This window comes from Babylonia areolata, chromosome 12, assembly GCF_041734735.1.
Source record: "Babylonia areolata isolate BAREFJ2019XMU chromosome 12, ASM4173473v1, whole genome shotgun sequence".
In the NCBI taxonomy this organism is placed as follows: Eukaryota; Metazoa; Mollusca; class Gastropoda; order Neogastropoda; family Buccinidae; genus Babylonia; species Babylonia areolata.
In genome coordinates this window covers 25,871,427-25,897,697 of record NC_134887.1, presented here as the reverse complement: position 1 = coordinate 25,897,697, position 26,271 = coordinate 25,871,427, and the positions used below count along the sequence as shown (strand labels likewise).

The following is a 26,271-nucleotide window of genomic DNA, read 5'->3' as shown; positions in this document are numbered from 1 at the left end:
TTTTCATATGGCTTCAGCCCAGCATAGCGCTTCTGGCGCTCCTGAAAATCAATTTAAAAAAAAAGTAATTATTTCAGAAAGACAGGGGGGAAGAGTGCAGGAGAAAGGGTAAGAGGGAGACATGGAAACAGGAAGGGCAGAAGATGATATCTGGTTGTAAAAATGATATACAACATAAAAGCATACTGAAATCTTGCTATCAAACACACACACACACACACACACACACACAAAGAGAGAGAGAGAGAGAGAGAGAGAGAGAGAGAGAGAGAGAGAGAGAGAGTCCTGTATGAACCCACCTGTTTGCTGAAGGAGCTGAAGGGATTGAGACGTTCCTCGTACTGAGAGGAGTAGCGGCTGACAGTGGGGTCATCGGCACCACTCTGTCAACACAGTGCAGCATGCAGGTCTTGACTGATGTGGATACACAGCTTTACCTTCACTATGGACAGTGCTACAGTGTCTGCCTTAAGACAGAACTCTAAGCACTACGGATAGTGCTACAGTGTCTGCCTTAAGACACAACTCTAAGCACTATGGACAGTGCTACAGTGTCTACTTTAAGACACAACTCTAAGCACTACGGATAGTGCTACAGTGTCTACCTTAAGACAGAACTCTAAGCACTATAGACAGTGCTACAGTGTCTACCTCAAGACAGAACTCTAAGCACTATAGACAGTGCTACAGTGTCTACCTCAAGACACAACTCTAAGCACTACGGATAGTGCTACAGTGTCTACCTTAAGACAGAACTCTAAGCACTATGGACAGTGCTACAGTGTCTACCTTAAGACAGAACTCTAAGCACTACGGACAGTGCTACAGTGTCTACCTTAAGACAGAACTCTAAGCACTATAGACAGTGCTACAGTGTCTACCTCAAGACAGAACTCTAAGCACTATAGACAGTGCTACAGTGTCTGCCTTAAGACAGAACTCTAAGCACTACGGACAGTGCTACAGTGTCTACCTTAAGACAGAACTCTAAGCACTACGGACAGTGCTACAGTGTCTACATTAAGACAGAACTCTAAGCACTATAGACAGTGCTACAGTGTCTACCTCAAGACAGAACTCTAAGCACTACGGACAGTGCTACAGTGTCTACCTTAAGACACAACTCTAAGCACTATGGATTGTGATACAGTGCCTACCTCTAGTGGGAGTAAGCAAAGCAATAATAGGCAGGGGAAAAAAAAGCAAAGATCATGCAAACACACACACACACACACACACACACACACGAACAGAGCATGCATGTGCACAAACTGTACACAGAACAGACCACAATGTGTCAATCTGACTCCTCCGTTATACAATGGTAAGCCATCAAACAAAAAGCAAGTAGTAAAGTGTCAGTACTGTAATTTACTTTAAAATCACACACCCTTGTACACAACATTGACTCCCAAACACATCCTTGTACAACACCAGTTCACACTAACTCCCCAACACATCCTTGTAAACCACCAGTTCACACTAACTCCCTAATGTATCCTTGTACACAACCAGTTCACACTGACTCCTAACATATCCTTGTACACCACCAGTTCACATTGACTCCCAAACACATCCTTGTACACCACCAGTTCACACTGACTCCTAACATATCCTTGTACACCACCAGTTCACACTGACTCCTAACATATCCTTGTAAACCACCAGTTCACACTGACTCCTAACACATCCTTGTACAGCACCAGTTCACACTGACTCCCCAACACTTCCTTGTACACCACCAGTTCACACTGACTCCTAACATATCCTTGTACACCACCAGTTCACACTGACTCCTAACATATCCTTGTACACCACCAGTTCACATTGACTCCCAAACACATCCTTGTACACCACCAGTTCACACTGACTCCTAACATATCCTTGTACACCACCAGTTCACACTGACTCCTAACATATCCTTGTACACCACCAGTTCACACTGACTCCTAACATATCCTTGTACACCACCAGTTCACATTGACTCCCAAACACATCCTTGTACAGCACCAGTTCACACTGACTCCTAACACATCCTTGTACACCACCAGTTCACACTGACTCCTAACACATCCTTGTACAGCACCAGTTCACACTGACTCCTAACACATCCTTGTACAGCACCAGTTCACACTGACTCCCCAACACTTCCTTGTACAGCACCAGTTCACACTGACTCCCCAACATATCCTTGTACAGCACCAGTTCACAATGACTCCTAACATATCCTTGTACACCACCAGTTCACAATGACTCCCAAACACATCCTTGTACACCACCAGTTCACACTGACTCCTAACACATCCTTGTACAGCACCAGTTCACACTGACTCCTAACATATCCTTGTACACCACCAGTTCACACTGACTCCTAACATATCCTTGTACACCACCAGTTCACACTGACTCCCCAACACTTCCTTGTACAGCACCAGTTCACACTGACTCCCCAACATATCCTTGTACACCACCAGTTCACACTGACTCCCCAACACATCCTTGTACACCACCAGTTCACACTGACTCCTAACACATCCTTGTACAGCACCAGTTCACACTGACTCCTAACACATCCTTGTACACTACCAGTTCACACTGACTCCCCAACACATCCTTGTACACCACCAGTTCACACTGACTCCTAACATATCCTTGTACACCACCAGTTCACACTGCCTCCCTGAACAATACATGTACATGTGCATGTGTGCATGTGTGCGTGTGTGTGTGTGATTGATTGATGTGTTATTGCAAAGTGCTCTGAGAGGCTGGAAAACATTATACAATTATACAAATGTGCCACTATTGTTATTATTATCTTTTACATATATATAATTCTTTTTCTTTTTATCATTATCATCATTATCATTATCAATAAACCCTGACTGAAACGCTGTGTAAAATCAGATGGACAATAACACTGAGAACAATCAGAACAACTATTTTCTTTATCTTTATAATGCAGAAACAAACTAGTGTCTGTGTACCACACAAATGTCTGGAAATGTGTCATACTGACTGGTGTGCTTGACAGCAGTCAATGCAGTTGCTGTCATGCAACAAAACTCACATTTTATGGCACTGCACATTTATTTAGCGTTTGTCACAGCTTTGAAGGAAGCAATGATTGAAAAAAATTTCCAAAAGGATGTATCTTGTGTCTGAGTGGACCATCCATCATACTACGATCTGTTGAAAATCTTTCTGTTGTTAGCATTCCAAACATTAATCATATTAATAGCTATAATTGTATTGATAGCAAAACACCACTTGCATTGGTGCAAACTGGGTAACAAAGTGCCCATTCTGAAAGGCTTTACCAAAATGTGGAAGTCAGGTATATGTGACAGAAGAGCACATAACATGCAAGTGTGTGTGTGTGTGTGTGTGTGTGTGTGTGTGTGTGTGTGTGTGCGTGTGCGCGCGCACGCGCGCAACAGGTTTCCATAAAAAAAACTGTTCACTGAAAAAAGTCTAATAGATGGATTTATGCTGGCAGAGACCCAGGCTTTGACACAACTGACAGACACTGATGACTGTGGTGAACAGTTGTGTGTGGCGCCCCAATGACTTCACAGAACAGAACCAGTTAACTGAGAAGATGATGAAGACAATGCTGTTAGTTAATATTTATTGCATCTTATATGTAAGTTAAATTATATGCAAGTTATGTTGATCTAAATGGTCAGTTAAAGTTATTGTGTAAGATGTTACCTCAAATTAGGCCCAACATTAGAGCACTTATAGTCGGTGCACAGGCTGTTATGTGTAGCGATGGCTAATTTTCTTGCATGCAAGTTTTAGACTGTAATGTGAAGCTTTCTGCAGCTGTGTTCCTTTTCTTTTGCTGTCCGACTGTCCACATCACATTCCATGGCACCAGCACCCCCTCCACCTGCTGCCCATTCTGAACCCCCCCCCCCCCCCACACACACAGCCCATCACAATGCCTGCAGTCCACATGGTGATATCATGTCACCTTGAAGCTACACACAAGAGACCTTACACTGCTTCTCAGTCACTTCCATGGTGTTCAGCTGTGCCTATTCTGATTCAACAAACACAGAACACCACCTGTGAAACCTCCTGTTGACAACAACAGTCACTCAATCACAGCGCCAGACTGAGTGACCATCTCTCTGGGGGTGAAGACCACAGCCATGTCCTTCCAACAACAAGCCCCCATGAATCCAGCGGCACTGAAGACCTTGACAGGAAGGGGTCACAGGCACTGAGTGGAGGGGTCACAGGCACTGAGTGGAGGGGTCACAGGCACTGAGTGGAGGGGTCACAATCACTGAGTGGAGGGGTCACAGGCACTGAGTGGAGGGGTCACAGGCACTGAGTGGAGGGGTCACAATCACTGAGTGGAGGGGAAACCACATCTGGGGTCAGACATCACAGATGTGCAGTGGTCTTTATGAACAATGTCCACTGCTTGCTGTGTGTGAACAATCAGCACAATTAACACAGAAAACTAAGAGAAGCTCACCATAAAGAAAAAGCCAGTAAGCAAAGAAGTAATGTTTCCCACAATGTATCTGCGTGATGATTTTAACCGTGATCATTACAGATGTAAAACAGAAACATTATAATCATAATAAAGCAACAGTAACACTGATGATAACAGTAACAACATCACCAATGAACACCGTATTTCAGTCATTCAGAGCTGCAGACGCAACAAGTTAAAGTTAATCTACAAACATCAATAAAAATGAAAAACCAGAAAGAAGAGGAATCATACAATAACTGTTTTCTTTTAATGCAACATAGAAGGAAAATGCCCAAACTCAAAGCATAAAGCGCACAATGAACTCCTGCCATGGCTCCCACTGCTACTTGCCTGATCTGCTGTTTCTTCCTGTCAACACACTGTAACACTGTATCTCTCGTGGTACAACACTTAAAAGGGGAAACTAACAGTAGTGAGACAGAGTGTGTGTGTGGCTGAAGGAGAGAGAGAGAGAGAGAGAGAGAGAGAGATGAACGAACGAATGAACGAAAATGTTTTAATGAACTTTGGCCATGGACCACAATTCAAAACCAGGGGACTGGGGGTGGGCATGGGAAGGGGTATTATAATACTTGAATAGATGACACAGTATCATAATGTTCATGGACTTGACATTAATTCTACTTAATTAGGTCTGAGTATATGATTTCTCCTTTTGATCGCATGGAAAATACATTTTGATATATGGCAATTTCTCTGCTTGTTGTTTGATCTGAGAAGTGAACTAAGAGATATGTTTAAACAGTCTTGAAGAAATTTTGTCTGTAAATCAATATATACAGAACAAACAAACAACAAATGGTATTCATCTTCTAGTTCACCTTGGCAAAAAGGACAATACTTTAAAACATCATTTTCAGTGTACCTATTAACATTATTATTTAAAGGAAGCACATTAAATCTGGCCTGAGACAACGCCACTCTGAAACAATATTCATCAGCATTTGTTATGTATTTTTCTTTTTCAAATAGAACTTTTAATGATCTGTTGCATGAATATCTGTCTCTATCACTAATAGTACCTGACCATTCTTGAATGAAGATATCTATAAGTCTTTGCTTGAAAGTGATAAGAAATCCTTTCACATCACCAACACCTTGTTACAACCACACAAAATCAAAACCTGTTGTACATAATATTTCTCTAACTTGAGAAGCCCAACACTGTTTTCCATTTAAATCTAATCCAAGCAACATCTGATAAACCATGTATGGCAGTCTATTTTGATCCATCTGTAGTATTCTAAACCAGTACCTTATAACATTTAAGAACGAGTTTACAAATAACGGATATCTACCAAGATCACCATAAACCACTTTGGCGTTTTCACTGGCACTCCCAAGAATCGCTTACATGCTAATAAATGATTTTTTTCTACATTCTCTAGTCTATTCATACCCCAAATTTCAGATGCATACAACAGAACAGGCTGTACCTTTACATCAAATATTTTGAAAAATACTGCATATGACATTTCTTTATACTTTTGAAAAGCCTTCACAAGGCTCATGGTTGCCCTTTTGCCTTTCACAACAAGATGTTCGGTCCCCCTTTTGGAAGAGAGACAGAGAGAGACACAGAGAGAAAGAGAGAGAGCAGAGACCAATAAACAGAAAATAAAGAAGATGGAGAGAGACAGAGACTTAATGTGACCTCTGATAAAGATTAAACCACTAACACCTCTCTCTTTCATCTCTCTCTCTCTCTCTCTCTCTAATACATACACACATGAATGTTTACACTAATTAGGCTATTAGGATAATGCTGTAGGGTTACCTTTCCTCACAGGTTAATGTTATCCAAAGTCAGCAAATAATATAGCCACCTCTATAAGTTAAAGTAGATCATTCTGTCTGTTCTACTTTGTGTGAGAACACTGTCTGGGTCTGTCCATTTCACACTTCCCATTCCTGAATGGTTTGGTTTTATGGGTCCAGTTGCAATAAAACTTTAGTCTACACTGAATCTACTTTTCAATGCTGAAACGTTATTTCTGCCAAGGGAAGCGATTCAATTTCAAAGGATTGTACAACACAGAAAAGTCACAATCACCAATTTTTTTTTTTTTCATTAAGAATTATTTTCATACTTTGATTTCTCCAGAAAGAAACTTGGCCTCTTGCTCCACGTCACAAGACTACTTTGTGAAAGTGATGGTCACATTTCTTTTCCATGACAAGTTTTATCATTTCTTTCTATTTCTTTTTATTTTGGCCCATTTAAGTGAGTACACACAAAAAGAAAAAAAATGATCTTTTTAAAGGCTAATTCTTTAAAAAGATTTAAGAAACAACCATTGATCCAAGAACTGTGGTCTTGCATGTCTACAGTCTGCAGCAGAATCCATGACAGTAATCACAGTACTGTCACTGGCATTGAGACCAGTTAGACAAATGCCAACCAGACAAGAGGACCAACGAAAAAAAATAAATAAATAAAATAAAAAGAAACCGAACCATTCACTTCTCATTTCCCATTGACTTTCTGGTCAAAGAAGCATGGGGCATTATAGGAGCAAAATGGCTGGAGGTAGTTCTATGGAGTGAAATGGCTGGAGGTAGTTCTATGAAGACAGGAGTGAAATGGCTGGAGGTAGTTCTATGGAGTGAAATGGCTGGAGGTAGTTCTATGGAGTGAAATGGCTGGAGGTAGTTCTATGGAGTGAAATGGCTGGAGGTAGTTCTATGAAGACAGGAGTGAAATGGCTGGAGGTAGTTCTATGAAGACAGGAGTGAAATGACTGGAGGTAGTTCTATGAAGTGAAATGGCTGGAGGTAGTTCTATGGAGTGAAATGGCTGGAGGTAGTTCTATGAAGTGAAATGGCTGGAGGTAGTTCTATGAAGACAGGAGTGAAATGGCTGGAGGTAGTTCTATGAAGACAGGAGTGAAATGACTGGAGGTAGTTCTATGAAGTGAAATGGCTGGAGGTAGTTCTATGAAGACAGGAGTGAAATGGCTGGAGGTAGTTCTATGGAGTGAAATGGCTGGAGGTAGTTCTATGGAGTGAAATGGCTGGAGGTAGTTCTATGGAGTGAAATGACTGGAGGTAGTTCTATGAAGACAGGAGTGAAATGGCTGGAGGTAGTTCTATGAAGACAGGAGTGAAATGACTTGAGGTAGTTCTATGAAGTGAAATGACTGGAGGTAGTTCTATAAAGACAGGAGTGAAATGGCTGGAGGTAGTTCTATGGAGTGAAATGGCTGGAGGTAGTTCTATGGAGTGAAATGGCTGGAGGTAGTTCTATGAAGACAGGAGTGAAATGGCTGGAGGTAGTTCTATGAAGACAGGAGTGAAATGGCTGGAGGTAGTTCTATGAACACAGGAGTGAAATGGCTTGAGGTAGTTCTATGGAGTGAAATGACTGGAGGTAGTTCTATGAACACAGGAGTGAAATGGCTGGAGGTAGTTCTATGGAGTGAAATGGCTGGAGGTAGTTCTATGAACACAGGAGTGAAATGGCTGGAGGTAGTTCTATGGAGTGAAATGGCTGGAGGTAGTTCTATGAAGACACGAGTGAAATGGCTGGAGGTAGTTATATGGAGTGAAATGGCTGGAGGTAGTTCTATGAAGTGAAATGACTGGAGGTAGTTCTATGAAGACAGGAGTGAAATGACTGGAGGTAGTTCTATGAAGTGAAATGGCTGGAGGTAGTTCTATGAAGTGAAATGGCTGGAGGTAGTTCTATGGAGTGAAATGGCTGGAGGTAGTTCTATGAAGACAGGAGTGAAATGACTGGAGGTAGTTCTATGAAGTGAAATGGCTGGAGGTAGTTCTATGAAGACAGGAGGGAAATGACTGGAGGTAGTTCTATGAAGTGAAATGACTGGAGGTAGTTCTATGAAGACAGGAGTGAAATGACTGGAGGTAGTTCTATGAAGTGAAATGACTGGAGGTAGTTCTATGAAGTGAAATGGCTGGAGGTAGTTCTATGAAGACAGGAGTGAAATGGCTGGAGGTAGTTCTATGGAGTGAAATGGCTGGAGGTAGTTCTATGGAGTGAAATGGCTGGAGGTAGTTCTATGAAGACAGGAGTGAAATGACTGGAGGTAGTTCTATGAAGACACGAGTGAAATGGCAGGAAAGGGCTTGGGAGCGGGGGTGGGGTGGGAGGTCTGTTATTTTGCTTTGCCTGAAAGAAACTGGAACAGTTGCTGAAAATAACCAGAGAAAAAAAATGAAATAAAATAAATAAAAGGTTTCATGAATGGAGATACTATTCTTTTGAACTGCCTGTAAGAAAACATAGCTGAAATTACAAAAATATTGAACTGGCTTGTGGCTTCATTTGGATGGCTGCACACACACACACACACACCACACACACCTATACCACACACACACACACACACACACACCACACACCTATACCACACACACCTATACCACACACACCTATACCACACACACACACACACACACACACACACACACACACACACACACACCACACACACCTATACCACACACACACACACACACACACACACACACACTCACACACCACACACACTATGCAAATTACACACAAACACCCAACACACACCCACACCACACACCCACACACACACATCCACACCACACACACACCCACACCACACACACCTATACCACACCCACACACACCCACACCACACACACACACACACACCACACACACACCACACACACTCACTCACACACACACACTATGCAAATTACACACACACACACACACACACACACACACACACACACACACACACACACCCACACCACTACACCCACCACACACACACACCCACACCACACACACACCACACACACACCACACACACACACCCACACCACACACACACACACCCACACCACACACACCCACACCACACACACACACACACCACACACACACACACAGCCACTGACCCTGGTGGGGTAGCTCTGCAGGAAGCGGATCTTCTCGTACAGCTTGACGTTGTCCAGACGCAGCTTGTCCACCTCGTTCTGGAACAGCATCAGCTGCTGCTGCTGGCTCAGGGTTTGCTGCACACAGTCAGCTGTTCTTCAGCATCATCACCATTATCATCACTGTCATCATCATCATCGTCGTCATCATCACTGTCATCATCATCATGATGGTCATCATCACCACCATCATCATCATCTTTATCGTCACCATGTCATCAACATCATCATCATGTCATCATCATCATTGTAATTATCTTCTTTTTTATCATCATCATGTCATCATCATTATCATCATCGTCATGATCAGTGTCGTCGTCATCAGCATAATCATCACCATCACCATCTCCATCATCACCATTATCATCATAAGTTTACTTCTAATTTTGTAAATAACAAATGTACATCTAATAACATGTATAATTAACATGTAAGTATTTAAGTACAGTTCATTTTGATTCATAACAGACATACACACAACATAACACATACAGAGCAGCCTGGATGTCACACAGAGAGGTCTGTTGTGACAAAAAGTAATTCAATACAATACAATACAATACAATGCAGTACAATACAGTACAATGCAGTACAATACAATACAGTACAATGCAGTACAATACAATACAATACAGTACAATGCAGTACAATGCAGTACAATACAATACAATACAGTGTGTGTGTGTGTGGTTCGTCCGTCGGGGATCGACGAAGACCATCTAGTCATCCTGGGGGTGGGTGGGTTGGGCTCTGTGGGTGTCCACGCCCGGAAGGTTCTGACGCATTGTGGACAGGGGATGGTGGCGGCTGGCGGCTGGCACTGCTTTTCCTGGCCTGTCTGCGTTGCTCTGCTGCAGTGATTCTGTTGGCCTCACAGAATTTGGCGCCTTTGTGGACAGCTGAACGCCACTTTGGTCTGTCCATTGCATTCAGCTCCCATGTGTCGTGGCTGATGTTGAAGGCCTTCAGAGAAGCTTTCAGAGTGTCTCTGAAGCGCTTCTTTTGGCCTCCATGGGAGCGCTTGCCATGCTGGAGTTCGCCGTACAGCAGTTTCTTGGGGAGCCGGTGGTCTGGCATGCGAACTACATGGCCTGCCCAGCACAGCTGGGCCTGCATCAAGATGGTGTAGATGCTGGGCAAGTTTGCACGAGTGAGCACCTCTGTGTCAGGGATCTTCTCTTGCCACTTTATTCCGAGAAGTTTTCTGAGGCTGGTGGTGTGGAAGTGGTTCAGCTTTTTGGCGTGGCGTTTGTAGACAGTCCATGATTCACATCCATAGAGCAGTGTGGTGAGAACTATGGCCTTGTATACTTTGAGCTTCGTCTCCAGGGTGATGCCTCTCCTGTTCCAAACATTCTTATGGAGTCTGCCGAAGGCAGCGCTGGCTTTGGCGAGTCTGGCATTCACCTTGTCGTCAATGACAACTGTGCAAGAGAGTGTACTGCCCAGGTATGTGAACTTGTCCACCGCGTTCAGTCGTTGCCCGTTGATGAAGATGTTTGGTTCAACGTAAGGCTTTCCTGGAGCTGACTGGTGCATCACCTCAGTCTTCTTTGTGCTGATTGTGAGGCCAAAGTTGTCACAGGCAGCAGATAACTTGTTGACGCTATGTTGCATGTCAGCTTCGGAGGCAGCGTTGAGAGCGCAGTCATCAGCAAACAGGAAGTCGTTGATGGTGTCTGTCCTCACCTTGGTTTTTGCTTGAAGCCTCCTGAGGTTGAAGAGTGAGCCATCTGTGCGGTACCTGATGCCAATGCCTACGTCAGGGTCTCTGAAGGCATCTGTCAGCATGGCTGAAAACATGAGACTGAACAGGGTGGGGGCAAGAACACACCCTTGCTTGACTCCGTTGGAGACAGGGAATGGTTCTGAAGTCTCTCCGTTGTCTTGGACTCAGGCCAGCATCCCATCATGTAGTTGCCGTATGATGGTGATAAACTTTCTGGGACATCCATACTTCGCCATGATTCTCCAAAGGCTATCTCTGCTAACAGTATCGAAGGCCTTGGTCAGATCGACATAGGTGGAGTAAAGGTCGGCGTTCTGTTCCTGACACTTCTCCTGGAGCTGCCTGGCAGCAAACACCATGTCGATAGTCCCGCGTTCTTCCCGGAAGCTACACTGGCTCTCTGGTAGGAGACCTTGCTCAAGGTGCGCTATGAGACGGTTGAGTAGCACTCTGGCCAGAGTCTTGCCTGCGACGGAAAGCAGGGATATTCCACGATGGTTGTCACAGGCCTGACGATTTCCTTTGTGCTTGTACAGGTGTATGATGGAAGCATCTTTGAAGTCCTGTGGAACTGCCTCATGCTACCAGATGAGCTGGAATAGCTGATGAAGCTTCTCAGTCAGCGCCATACCACCTTCTTTGTAGACCTCAGCTGGAATGGAGTCTGAGCCAGGGGCTTTGCCATTGGATAGCAGACGGATAGCTTTCTGGGTCTCTTCCAAAGTTGAAATGGCATCCAACAACTCACTGACTGGCACATTCATCATTGATGGTGGAAGGGTGGTTCAGTACACTGTCAAAGTGTTCAGCCCATCTCTCAAGGATCCTGTCCTTGTCAGTGATTAGGGTAGAACCATCAGCACTGAGGAGTGGAGCAGATCCGGAGGTGGTGGGACCGTAGACTTCTTTCAGGCCGTTATAGAAGTTCGTCATGTCGTTCCTGTCTGCAAAGCCCTGGATCTCATCAGCTTTGTTGATCAACCAGGAATCCTGCATCTGCTGCAGCTTCAGCTGGATGGTGCTGCGTGTGCTCTTCAGTAGTGTACAATACAATACAGTACAATGCAGTACAATACAATACAATACAGTACAATACAGTACACAATACAATACAATACAGTACAATACAGTACAATACAATACGGTACAATACAATACAATACGGTACAAGCAGCCTGTTCAAGTCACCCATCATTCCTAACACTGCCATTCTACTTTCTGCCCCATCTTCAAAATTAAAACATTTTTAGGGTAATTGGACAAGAACTTAAACCATCCTCAACCGTTTGGTTTTTGTTTGTTTGTTGTTGCTTTTTATCAAATGAATTAAAGCAGCAATTTTCCCCAAGTTCATGGTCAGAAAGTAATCTCAGCCTCATCCAGATCTGATTTTAGTCTGGGATGAAGGTGATCCCCTGGAGATATTGAACTTTTTTCCTCTGGGTGACAGTGTGATTAATCCTTCCTTTCATACAGCCACCAAAAGAAGAAAAACGATGCACAACTAAAAAAAACAACAACCTGAAATAATTTTTTTTTTAAATGAAAGAGAGAAAGAAGACAAGCCCACCTCATTATATCAACACAGTTCATACAATAAACATCATGGATGCATGAGTGAACACAGACTGCACACCCGTCTTCAGTTCCTCACAATCCCTCTCTTTGTCCTTTAAAACAAATCTATAAACCATTCCTTTTCAAGCAGCCTCTTGGTAATTGGGCACTTCACTCCATGTCTGCATTCTATGGATCCACATCCCTTTCTTCATGACAGCTATGTGTATGCATGCGTGTGTGTATGCATACATGTGCATTCGTGCATATGTGTGCGCATGTGTGATCTTGCATACTTTTCGTCTGACTGATGTGTTACTGTAAAGCACCATAGAGATGCAGTGTTATGACTGTCAGGTGGAGGAGGGTTAATGCAGTGTTATGACTGTCAGGTGGAGGAGGGTTAATGCAGTGTTATGACTGTCAGGTGGAGGAGGGTTAATGCAGTGTTATGACTGTCAGGTGGAGGAGGGTTAATGCAGTGTTATGGCTGTCAGGTGGAGGAGGGTTAATGCAGTGTTATGACTGTCAGGTGGAGGAGGGTTAATGCAGTGTTATGACTGTCAGGTGGAGGAGGGTTAATGCAGTGTTATGACTGTCAGGTGGAGGAGGGTTAATGCAGTGTTATGACTGTCAGGTGGAGGAGGGTTAATGCAGTGTTATGACTGTCAGGTGGAGGAGGGTTAATGCAGTGTTATGGCTGTCAGGTGGAGGAGGGTTAATGCAGTGTTATGACTGTCAGGTGGAGGAGGGTTAATGCAGTGTTATGACTGTCAGGTGGAGGAGGGTTAATGCAGTGTTATGACTGTCAGGTGGAGGAGGGTTAATGCAGTGTTATGACTGTCAGGTGGAGGAGGGTTAATGCAGTGTTATGGCTGTCAGGTGGAGGAGGGTTAATGCAGTGTTATGACTGTCAGGTGGAGGAGGGTTAATGCAGTGTTATGACTGTCAGGTGGAGGAGGGTTAATGCAGTGTTATGACTGTCAGGTGGAGGAGGGTTAATGCAGTGTTATGACTGTCAGGTGGAGGAGGGTTAATGCAGTGTTATGGCTGTCAGGTGGAGGAGGGTTAATGCAGTGTTATGACTGTCAGGTGGAGGAGGGTTAATGCAGTGTTATGACTGTCAGGTGGAGGAGGGTTAATGCAGTGTTATGACTGTCAGGTGGAGGAGGGTTAATGCAGTGTTATGACTGTCAGGTGGAGGAGGGTTAATGCAGTGTTATGGCTGTCAGGTGGAGGAGGGTTAATGCAGTGTTATGACTGTCAGGTGGAGGAGGGTTAATGCAGTGTTATGACTGTCAGGTGGAGGAGGGTTAATGCAGTGTTATGACTGTCAGGTGGAGGAGGGTTAATGCAGTGTTATGACTGTCAGGTGGAGGAGGGTTAATGCAGTGTTATGGCTGTCAGGTGGAGGAGGGTTAATGCAGTGTTATGACTGTCAGGTGGAGGAGGGTTAATGCAGTGTTATGACTGTCAGGTGGAGGAGGGTTAATGCAGTGTTATGACTGTCAGGTGGAGGAGGGTTAATGCAGTGTTATGACTGTCAGGTGGAGGAGAGTTAATGCAGTGTTATGACTGTCAGGTGCAGGAGGGTTAATGCAGTGTTATGGCTGTCATGTGGAGGAGGGTTAATGCAGTGTTATGACTGTCAGGTGGAGGAGGGTTAATGCAGTGTTATGACTGTCAGGTGGAGGAGGGTTAATGCAGTGTTATGACTGTCAGGTGGAGGAGGGTTAATGCAGTGTTATGACTGTCAGGTGGAGGAGGGTTAATGCAGTGTCATGACTGTCAGGTGGAGGAGGGTTAATGCAGTGTTATGACTGTCAGGTGGAGGAGGGTTAATGCAGTGTTATGACTGTCAGGTGCAGGAGGGTTAATGCAGTGTTATGACTGTCAGGTGCAGGAGGGTTAATTCAGTGTTATGACTGTGACAGGTGGAGGAGGTTTAATGCAGTGTTATGGCTGTCAGGTGGAGGAGGGTTAATGCAGTGTTATGACTGTGACAGGTGGAAGGTTAATGCAGTGTCATGGTGGTCAGGTGGAGGAGCGTTAATGCAGTGTTATGACTGTCAGGTGGAGGAGGGTTAATGCAGTGTTATGGCTGTCAGGTGGAGGAGCGTTAATGCAGTGTTATGGCTGTCAGGTGGAGGAGGGTTAATGCAGTGTTATGGCTGTCAGGTGGAGGAGCGTTAATGCAGTGTTATGCCTGTGACAGGTGGAAGGTTAATGCAGTGTCATGGCTGTCAGGTGGAGGAGGGTTAATGCAGTGTTATGACTGTCAGGTGGAGGAGGGTTAATACAGTGTTATGACTGTGACAGGTGGAGGAGGGTTAATGCAGTGTTATGACTGACAGGTGCAGGAGGGTTAATGCAGTGTTATGGCTGTCAGGTGGAGGAGGGTTAATGCAGTGTTATGACTGTCAGGTGGAGGAGGTTTAATGCAGTGTTATGACTGTCAGGTGGAGGAGCGTTAATGCAGTGTTATGACTGTGACAGGTGGAAGGTTAATGCAGTGTTATGGCTGTCAGGTGGAGGAGGGTTAATGCAGTGTTATGCCTGTGACAGGTGCAGGAGGGTTAATGCAGTGTTATGCCTGTGACAGGTGCAGGAGGGTTAATGCAGTGTTATGCCTGTGACAGGTGCAGGAGGGTTAATGCATGGCCTCACAGCTTCCAGCTCCTGGGCACGCAGTCTGTAGCGCTCCCTCTGGCTGTGCACGATGGGCAGCAGGGAGTCTGCCGCTGACTTGCTGCTGCTGCTGTCACTGACCACACCTGCCACAGGTGTGTAGCGTCATTAGTACAGGTGACACAGTACACTGACAATGCCTGGTGACACAGTACACTGACGATGACAGGTGACACAGTGCACTGACAATAACAGGTGACAATGACAGGTGGCACAGTACACTGACAATGACAGGTGGCACAGTGCACTGACAATGACAGGTGCACAGTACACTGATAATGACAGGTGGCACAATGCACTGACAATAACAGGTGACACAGTGCACTGACAATCACAGGTGACACAGTGCACTGACAGTGACACAGTAGACTGACAATGACATGTGACACAGTACACTGACAATGACAGGTGACACAGTATACTGACAGTGACAAGTGAAACAGTGCACTGACAATGACAGGTGACACAGTGCACTGACAGTGACAGGTGACACAGTGCACTGACAATGACAGGTAACACAGTACACTGACAGCGACAGGTGACACAGTACACTGACAGTGACAAGTGACACAGTGCACTGACAATGACAGGTGACACAGTGCACTGACAATGACAGGTGACACAGTATACTGACAGTGACAAGTGACACAGTGCACTGACAATGACAGGTGACACAGTGCACTGACAATGACAGGTGACACAGTGCACTGACAATGACAGGTGACACAGTATACTGACAGTGACAAGTGAAACAGTGCACTGACAATGACAGGTGACACAGTGCACTGACAGCGACAGGTGACACAGTACACTGACAGTGACAAGTGACACAGTGCACTGACAATGACAGGTGACACAGTGCACTGACAGCGACAGGTGACACAGTACACTGACAGTGACAAGTGACATAGTGCACTGACAATGATAGCTGACACAGTGCACTGACAGTGCCAAGTGACACAGTGCACTGACAATGACAGCTGACACAGTGCACTGACAATGACAAGTGACATAGTGCACTGACAAAGATAGCTGACACAGTGCACTGACAGTGACAAGTGACACAGTGCACTGACAATGACAGCTGACACAGTGCACTGACAGTGACAAGTGACACAGTGCACTGACAATGACAGGTGACATAGTACACTGACAATGATAAGTGACACAGTGCACTGACAATGACAAGTGACACAGTACACTGACAGTGACAATTGACATAGTGCACTGATAATGACAGGTGACACAGTGCACTGACAATGACAAGTGACATAGTGCACTGATAATGACAGGTGACACAGTACACTGACAATGACAAGTGACACAGTACACTGACAGTGACAAGTGACATAGTGCACTGACAATGACAGGTAACATAGTGCACTGACAATGACAGATGACACAGTATATGACCATGACATACGTAAAATAGTGTATTGTCAGTGAAATATATTTGATGATGAGATATGTGAAATACTGTACTGATAATGAGATGAAATGGAAAACTGATGATAAGATAGGTGAACATGGACAAAGTGATAGGTGAAACAGTACACTGATGATGAGATAGGTGAAACAGTGCATTGAAAATGATAGGTGAAACAGTACATGGACAATGAGATAGGTGAAACAGTATAATGATGATGAGATAGGTGAAACAGTGCATTGATAATGATAGGTGAAACAGTACATGGACAATGAGATAGGTGAAACAGTATAATAATGATGAGATAGGTGAAACAGCACATGGACAATGTGACAGGTGAAACAGTATAACAACGATGAGATAGGTGAAACAGTGCATTGATAATGATAGGTGAAACAGTACATGGACAATGTGACAGGTGAAACAGTATAACAACGATGAGATAGGTGAAACAGTGCATTGATAATGATAGGTGAAACAGTGCATTGATAATGATAGGTGAAACAGTACATGGACAATGAGATAGGTGAAACAGTATAATGATGATGAGATAGGTGAAACAGTGCATTGATAATGATAGGTGAAACAGTGCATTGATAATGATAGGTGAAACAGTACATGGACAATGAGATAGGTGAAACAGTACATGGACAATGAGATAGGTGAAACAGTATAATGACGATGAGATAGGTGAAACAGCACATGGACAATGCGATAGGTGAAACAGTACACTGACAATGAGATAGGTGAAACAGTAAACACACAATGAGAGAGGTAAAACAGTATATTGATGATGAGATATGTAAAACAGCACGTGAACAATGAGATAGGTGAAACAGTACACTGACAATGAGATAGGTGAAACAGCACACTGACAATGACAGGTGACACAGTGAACTGACAATGAGATAGGTGAAACAGTACACTGACAATGAGATAGGTGAAACAACAATGACAATGAGACAGGTGAAACAGAACAATGACAATGAGATAGGTGAAACAGTACAATGACAATGTGACAGGTGAAACAGTACACTGACAATGAGATAGGTGAAACAGAACAATGACAATGAGATAGGTGAAACAGTACACTGACAATGAGATAGGTGAAACAACACACTGACTTCATCTTTTCAGTGTAAGTGTTGTACTGCTGTATGTGTGGGTCTGCTACAGAATACAGATACATGTGCATCTCGCTATTTTCTTCTTCTTGTTGGTTTATCATCTATTCCCTACACTGGTCACACAAACATAATACTGCATTCATATAAAAAAACCCAAACAACTTCTTAAACACTGTAAAAGATGAAAAGCAGGTACTTTCAAACGCTCATACACATGTGTACATGTACACACATTTTCAAATAAATGATACTGCCATTTGGGGTGAGGGGTGCTGTTGTTTCTATCATTACCATCCTCAACATAACCCCACCACACTCCAAATGTGGACACACACACCACACACACATACCACACACACACACACACACACACACCACTCACCAGATGGCAGCACGTCCCGCACGATGTCAGCCACCACCTCAGTGGCGGGGTTGGCCGGCCCTGGCTCACCCTGAAACACCACAACATGGCTGACAACACTCACTGCAGCCACCTTCACAGCGGGAACAACCACAACCTGTGGTCACATCACTGATGTGCACTTAGTACTGACAATTCTCTTATCTGCATTGCAACTTTCCATACATAACATGCTCAGCCGTGCTGTACAATGTAAAAACTGATGTGTAAAATATGTATTGAAACCCCAAACAACTCCTTTACAGTCATAACCCTGACATCCAACTGAACACAGGGAGTTCCAGACAGTGGGGCCACAGACAGAGAAATAATCTGTGAGTAAAGATCTCAAGGGAGAGCTGAGGAACACTCAGCAGAAAGGTGTCAAGAGCACAGCATTCCTAGAACTTGTGGGCACTGACATGGAGAGCAGCCATGTTTTTTTGTTTGTTTTTTTAATTTTATTGCCATTATGGCTTTAACTTTAACGTTCAAACTTGTCAATAAATGGACTTTCATGTACAATGTCAACTGTCTTTTCCACACACTCAGAGATGGGAAAAAAGGAAGAAAAGAAAGGCAGAAATAAAAGGAAGACAAATATTTAGCAGGCACTTGAATGATCCTTTCAGTTATGTTTTGAACAATGCTTCAACAGCATCATTTATAATCGATTTTGACATCATAATCTGAATCTCTCTCTCTCTCTTACTCACTCCCTCTCTCTCCTACATGCTCAGAAAATGAGAAAACAAAAATAACTTTTTGTTTGACTGTAGGGAATGTGATGCTTACGCTTGACAGGCCAACCTTTTGATATGTATTTCTGGAAGAGACACAGTGTAGCATATAAAGTGTCATCACCAAATGCACACATTATGAAATCACTTGTAAAGTTCATCGCCCAAGCAGTTCTTTAAGAGCAGGAAGAAAACAACTGTCTATGTAGATAGGCTTGTTGAAAAAGGAATGTGATACTGTCACACACTTTGTCACTGAACATTTATATAAAGCTGGTAATTTCTTGACCACACACACACATGTGAACACACACACACACATGTGCAAACACACACACACACACACACACACACACACACACGCACGCACGCACGCACGCACGCACACACGCACACACACAGAGGCACGTTCATTAATAACCTTCGTGCCTTGGCAGATGAAGATAAAGAACAAGCAGGAGACCTATGAACACGCATTGTCAGCATTGTCACACATACTGTGACCAGCACTGTAAAGCTGACAGCAACAGACAGACACAGAGTCCTTGTCACACATACTGTGACCAGCACTGTAAAGCTGACAGCAACAGACAGACACAGAGTCCTTGTCACACATACTGTGACCAGCACTGTAAAGCTGACAGCAACAGACAGACACAGAGTCCTTGTCACACATACTGTGACCAGCACTGTAAAGCTGACAGCAACAGACACAGAGTCCTTGTCACACATACTGTGACCAGCACTGTAAAGCTGACAGCAACAGACACAGAGTCCTTGTCACACATACTGTGACCAGCACTGTAAAGCTGACAGCAACAGACACAGAGTCCTTGTCACACATACTGTGACCAGCACTGTAAAGCTGACAGCAACAGACACAGAGTCCTTGTCACACATACTGTGACCAGCACTGTAAAGCTGACAGCAACAGACAGACACAGAGTTCTTGTCACACATACTGTGACCAGCACTGTAAAGCTGACAGCAACAGACACACACAGAGTCGTAAAGGAGCTGGACATGGATCATTCCTGTCATCCAGCAAGTCAAGAACTGTGTGAACTGTGTCCCACAGGGCTGTGTCCTTAACCCACTTCTCTTCTCCCACTTCACTCAACCAGTCTCTCTTGCCATGTGATATTAAAATAATCTATCTGGGAAGGGAAGCGTTCACAATAAACTGGCTGACGGCACTGACACACACAGGATGAAGGAGGCCCCATCAGCACAACTTCCATCCCTGTCTCATTCAGCTCATTCCCCTCACTGTGCCAACACACGGTCAGTCTCTTCTGGTCTGCATTTCTGGAGACGTGTATAACGAGGATTCCACTGAAACATGCTAGAATGGCTGCTGGTTCTGGGTCTAGACTAATTGCTGTTTTGGGGTTTTTTTTCTGTTTTTGTTTCAATTATTTTTTTACAATGGGTGACAAGGTTTTACACAGACACAGCAGAAACTGTGTATGAGGGTTTGTGTTGGCTGCTGTTGTATCATGGCTGGGAACAGGTTGCACAATAAACCACCAAACAAAACCATATATATATATATATATATATATATATATATATATATAATAATAATAATAATAATGGATACTTATATAGCACACTATCCAGAAATCTGCTCTAGGTGCTTTACAAAAACGCTTTTGATAACATAAAACATTACATCTATGTTACATACACACACCAAAATGTGACCACACACACATGCACGCACGCACGTACGCGCACACACACACGCACGCACGCACACACACACACACACACTGCATACATACATTTTAACATACATGTGTATCTAACAGCTACCCTAACAAATACGCACACATAGGCAGGCACAAACTTACATAAACACACGCACACACAATACACATTCATATACATGCATGTAGTTGTGGACCTGCCACAATTGAACTTATTGCCGAGGGAAAAGGTGAGTTTTGAGACGAGATTTAAAAGATGCGAGGGAATCAGAGTGACGGAGGTTATCAGGGAGCTTGTTCCACGTCTTTGGCGATTGAAAAGAAAACGATCTGTGTCCATAGGTCTTACTTCTGACGTGAGGTATCCTGAGAAGTCGAGTATCAGAGGAAGAACGGAGCTGGCGAGACGGGGTATAGATATGGAGGAGTTCAGAAAGATACTTGGGGCCAGATCCGTTGACTGCAGAAAAGGTCAGAGTGGATAGCTTATAGTCTATTCGATCAGAAACAGGCAACCAGTGGAGAGACTGAAAGAGAGGAGAAACATGGTCAAATTTAGAAGCTCTGCAAATGAGTCTGGCAGCGTTATTCTGAATTCGTTGGAGTCTGTCTAACAGGTATTTGGGAAGGCCGGCCAAAAGAGAGTTGCAGTAATCCAATCTTGAGAGAACCAGAGAGCATACAAGTGTCTTGGTTGCATCGGTTGAGAGATAGTGGCGGATAGAGCTGATTCTACGCAGTTCCAAATAGGCAACTTTACAGATATTCGAAATGTGCTGTTGGAAGGAAAGAGACTGGTCCAGGATTACACCAAGACTGCGAACAGAGGGAGAAAGTGAAACAGGTGTGCTATTGATCAGAACAGAGTCAGGAAAGGAAGGATGTTGACGAAACTTCTTTGGACAGGTTATCATCAATTCAGTCTTATCATCATTTAATTGCAGCTTGTTGAGAGTCATCCAGTCCTTTAGGCCAGCAATGCACTCCTGTGTTTGAGTCACCAGTGCATTAAATTCAGCTATGGAAGCCGACTGATAAAGTTGTGTGTCATCAGCAAAGCTCTCATGCGACATCGCATGATGACTGATGACATCCGACACAGGAGCCGCATACAGCACGAAAAGAACAGGACCTAGGACGGACCCTTGTGGGACACCATATTTCAAGGCAGATATTCTAGAGTATGTACCATTTACACACACTTTCTGTGTACGATCTGACAGGTAAGACGTGATCCATGCTAGTGCAGTGTCACGAATACCAAAGGAAGTTTTAAGTCTGTTCAAGAGGATAGAGTGGTCGATAGTGTCAAAAGCTGCTGACAAATCTAAGAGAGCGAGAACAGATATCTTATCCTCATCAAATCCCAAAAGCAAATCATTCACTATTCTAAGAAGGGCTGTTTCGCAACTATGACCACGTCTATAAGCTGACTGGTGGGAATTAAGTAAGCCATTCTGCTCCAGATGAGCTAAGAGCTGAGACAATATGATCTCTTCTAGCAGTTTTGATAAAAATGACAGATTAGAGACAGGTCGATAATTTTTCAAGCAATTATGATCCAAAGATGGTTTCTTGATGAGTGGACGTACAATAGCAGACTTGAAGCTTTCAGGGAAACAACAACAACACACACACACAAAATATGAATTGTGAAACCTAAAATGTCATTGTACTGACAAAAAGAAGAAGAAATACCAGGCACAGTTACATTCTAGTTAAATTACAGCAAGTATCGTGTGAAAACACACAGGCCATTCCCCCACATTTCTCACCAGAGTATTTCATAAGTCCGTATACTCCGTTATGATATAATCATGTGTTGTTATTATACAGCACAGGTACAACAAAAAAAAAACAAAAAAAACAAAAAAAAAAACGGGCAGACAACCACAGCCACAAAATACCAACAAGCGACACACTGTCTGGGTATCAAACACTTTTCATCATTTCTGAAAAAAAATTTTTTTTTTTTTAATTCAGGTGAGTAAACCAGCTAAAACTGAGAAAGGAAAAGACAACAGCATTAAAAAACAAACAAACAAACAAACAAAAAAACATTCATGTGTCGACGTGTGTCCTGCGACAAATGGACACACACACACACACACACACACACTCACACACACACCTCAGCATCCCCACGGAACATGGAGGACAGGGCGTTGACGTTGCGGAGATCATCTTCCAGCTGAGCTATCAGGGACTTCTGCTCGCTGACAGTGCTGCTGGCTGCTGCCGCTTCTGTGGTCAGCTTCTTCACTTGTTCTGTGGGCACACACCACAGGGCACGTTGGGCTTTCTCCCTTCCCTCACTATCTTGATAACTTTAACACACACACACACACACACACACACACAGAGAGAGAGAGAGAGAGAGAGGAGAGGCGAGAGAGAGGAGATAAAGAGACAGAGAGAGAGAGGAGAGGCGAGAGAGAGGAGATAAAGAGACAGAGAGAGAGAGGAGAGGCGAGAGAGAGGAGATAAAGAGACAGACAGACAGACAGACGCATGGGGAAACGACTTTTTCACAATGCTTCTTCGCACTGTGAAGGGGACATATACTACTATCACTACAACACCATAACCGCAACAGGAAATCAAGACAACGACAAATGAAACATACCAACAGAATGATAGGTCTGAGTCACATCTGATTCCAACCATTCTCAGCAATCTCACATTTCATACCAACACTGACACACTTCTCACAAGCCTTTTCGCAGACAGTTGAATACTAGGTATTTCACACACACACACACACACACACACACACACACACACACAGATAGTATATATATATATATATATATATATATATATATATATATATATATATATATATATATATATATATATAATTCATTTTCTCAGACGCTGCGTATTATCATCCTGACAGGACGTCATCAGCAATCACAAGGCAAAATGGCCGTGTCAATGTCGCCTACATTATTCACAATGGATTGTCACAGACTGGAACAGAAATCATATCGATTCCACGGAGTCTGGTGCACTGACTGTCACCTCTTTATCAACCCCATCTCTCCTGAGTATTTTTAGACTCTGTAGATACTGTAGGGTTTTTTTTTCTGGTATTTGCCAGAGCAAGGGCACTGGCCTACACTATTTCCTTTCTCTCCCATCACACCCCACCCCACCCCAAGATGAAGAGGAGACTGTAAAAGAGATCGTGGGAGAAAGTGCAACAGTCGGCAATTATTTTCTCAGAACTGAAGGTAATTTCATGGATTACGTTCTGAATAACATGGAACAAACTTTGTGATCAACAACCCACAAGGATCTGCATCTACCTTCCTTCCCCCCCGAATCCCCCACCCCCCCACCCCCCGCCTCTGACAGAAATTAACATATGTCCCAAATTCAGACAAGGAGTTGAAATGTACGCTCCCTGCCGTGCACTGAAATGTCTCAGCTGGTTTTGTTGCTGGAAGTTAACACACATTGTTCCTGTGATACACCTAACTATACCTACTCACCTCTCTTACAACCTGCAGACACACTGACTTACCTCCACAGTAGTAGTCTTCTGAGGTCAGGCGTCAAAGGATGGTGGGTGGACCGTCCAACAACTCACCTCTGCTGACCATTTCTGCCATGTGACTGGTCCTGGGCTGTTCCCCGGTTTTTTCTCATTACATCTTGGACTTGAGTTTGTAACTCACTGCTATTTCTCTATGGGTCTGACTTTTGAGTGGCATCTTTTTCATATACAATGAAATAAAATAGTTTAAAAAAACAAAAAACCCAACTCAAAAGACAAAGAGAGAGGAAAGGTATGAAAAATGGGAAAGAAAAGAAAGGAAAGAACAAAAAGAAAATGGAAGAAAAGAACAGACAGCTGCTCTACCTTGTTACATGCTAATCACTGACGTTGCGTCATTGTCATGTCACCCATTTCTTCCTGCAACATGGGGCCGTGTGTGTGTGTGTGTGCGTGTGTGTGCGTGTGTGTGTGTGTGATTATCATCAGCACCATTTATGGAGAAACAAGGTGTTATCCTTATATGTCAGTGTATGAACAAGATTCTCTGTGTGTGTGTGTGTGTGTGTGTGTGTGTGTGTGTGTGTGTCATCAGTATCATTTATAGAGAAACTGGGTGTTATCCTTTCATGTCAATATAAGAACACGATCCTGTTGTGATGTGTGTGTGTGTGTGTGTGTGTGTGTGTGTGTGTGTTTGATTATCATCAGCACCATCTCTGGAGAAACAGGGTGTTATCCTTTACGTCAGTGTATGAATACGACTCTGTGTGTGTGTGTGTGTGTGTGTGTGTGTGTAAACCTGAGGATGACTTTCAATTTAACCTTTTGTTGTTGTTTTTCTTCTTTCCCCTGCTGCTAATTTTGCTTAAGTTACGTCAGTTTCCTCAATTGACGTGTATCAAAAACCATTCGTGTCAAGTCTGGTTAGGAATGCTTAAAACAATAGTTAATGCATTATCTTACAACAGCGGAAGATTTCTACTGACGTTTTCCAATTAGAAAGGGAAATATGAAATGACTAAAGTGGAACATTTTACTCTTCATGAATTGAAACATCCATCGTGAAATGAGAATTGTATATCTATTTTATTATCTTAATTTATAAATGCAGAAGTTACCATTACCTTTCCCCCCTTTATTTTGGATATGGTTGGTGGGTTATTTTGTTCTTTTCCTCTGTTCGCCTTTTCTTTTTCTTTAAAAAAAAGAAAGAAAAAGATTTAAAAGCTTTTGCCCATACGCGTTGTTATTGGGGTTTTTTGTGTGTGTTTTTTCCCCTTCTTTTAAGAAAGTTAATTCCCAGTCATCAAGACTCTTTTGTTCAACACTTCCCTCTGAACAATATATATATTCAAGCCAAGAATAAACAAGATATTGTCATTCAAGTATTTCCTCAGTGTCATCCTGGGATACAATAGTCTGAGTATGGGAAGGGACACAAGAGAAAGCCAGATGGAAAAGAAGAGATAGAAAAGAAAGGTAGGAAAAGAGAGAAAGGAAAGGAAGGAAGAGAAAGGAAAAGAAGAGTGAGAAAGGAAAGGGAAAGAAAGGAAAGGAAGAGATAGAAAGGAAAGGAAGAAATAGAAAGGAGAGGAAGGGGAAGAGAGAAAGGAAAGGAAGGAAGGAAGAGATAGAAAGGAAAGGAAGGGGAAGGTAGAAAGGAAGAGAGAAAGGAAAGGAAGGAAGAAAGGAAGAGATAGAAAGGAAAGGGAGGGGAAGGTAGAATAGGAAGAGAGAAAGGAAAGGAAGGAAGAAAGGAAGAGATAGAAAGGAGAGGAAGGGGAAGAGAGAAAGGAAAGGAAGAGACAGAAAAGGAAACGAAGGGGAAGAGATAGAAAGGAAAGGAAAGAAGAGATAGAAAGGAGAGGAAGGGGAAGAGAGAAAGGAAAGGAAAAGATAGAAAGGAGAGGAAGGGGAAGGTAGAAAG

The 26,271-nt window shown here is 43.5% G+C and overlaps 1 long non-coding RNA gene across 3 annotated transcripts in view; it reads right to left on the bottom strand.

Moving 5' to 3' along the window:
* Nucleotides 1-358: 358 nt before the first annotated feature.
* The window catches only part of LOC143288475 (uncharacterized), a 72,067-nt gene continuing 46,154 nt past the window's right edge, over nucleotides 359-26,271 (bottom strand). Inside the window, exons 2-6 of one of the 3 annotated variants that reach the window (XR_013056111.1) lie at nucleotides 22,971-23,107; nucleotides 18,370-18,439; nucleotides 15,414-15,520; nucleotides 9,422-9,538; nucleotides 359-383 (exon numbers count right to left, since the gene is read on the bottom strand). This is a non-coding gene — a long non-coding RNA (uncharacterized LOC143288475). Of the gene's footprint in view, nucleotides 384-4,845; nucleotides 4,865-9,420; nucleotides 9,539-15,413; nucleotides 15,521-18,369; nucleotides 18,440-22,970; nucleotides 23,108-26,271 lie in introns of those variants that run through there. The other 2 variants (XR_013056112.1, XR_013056113.1) reach the window with 2 other exon arrangements.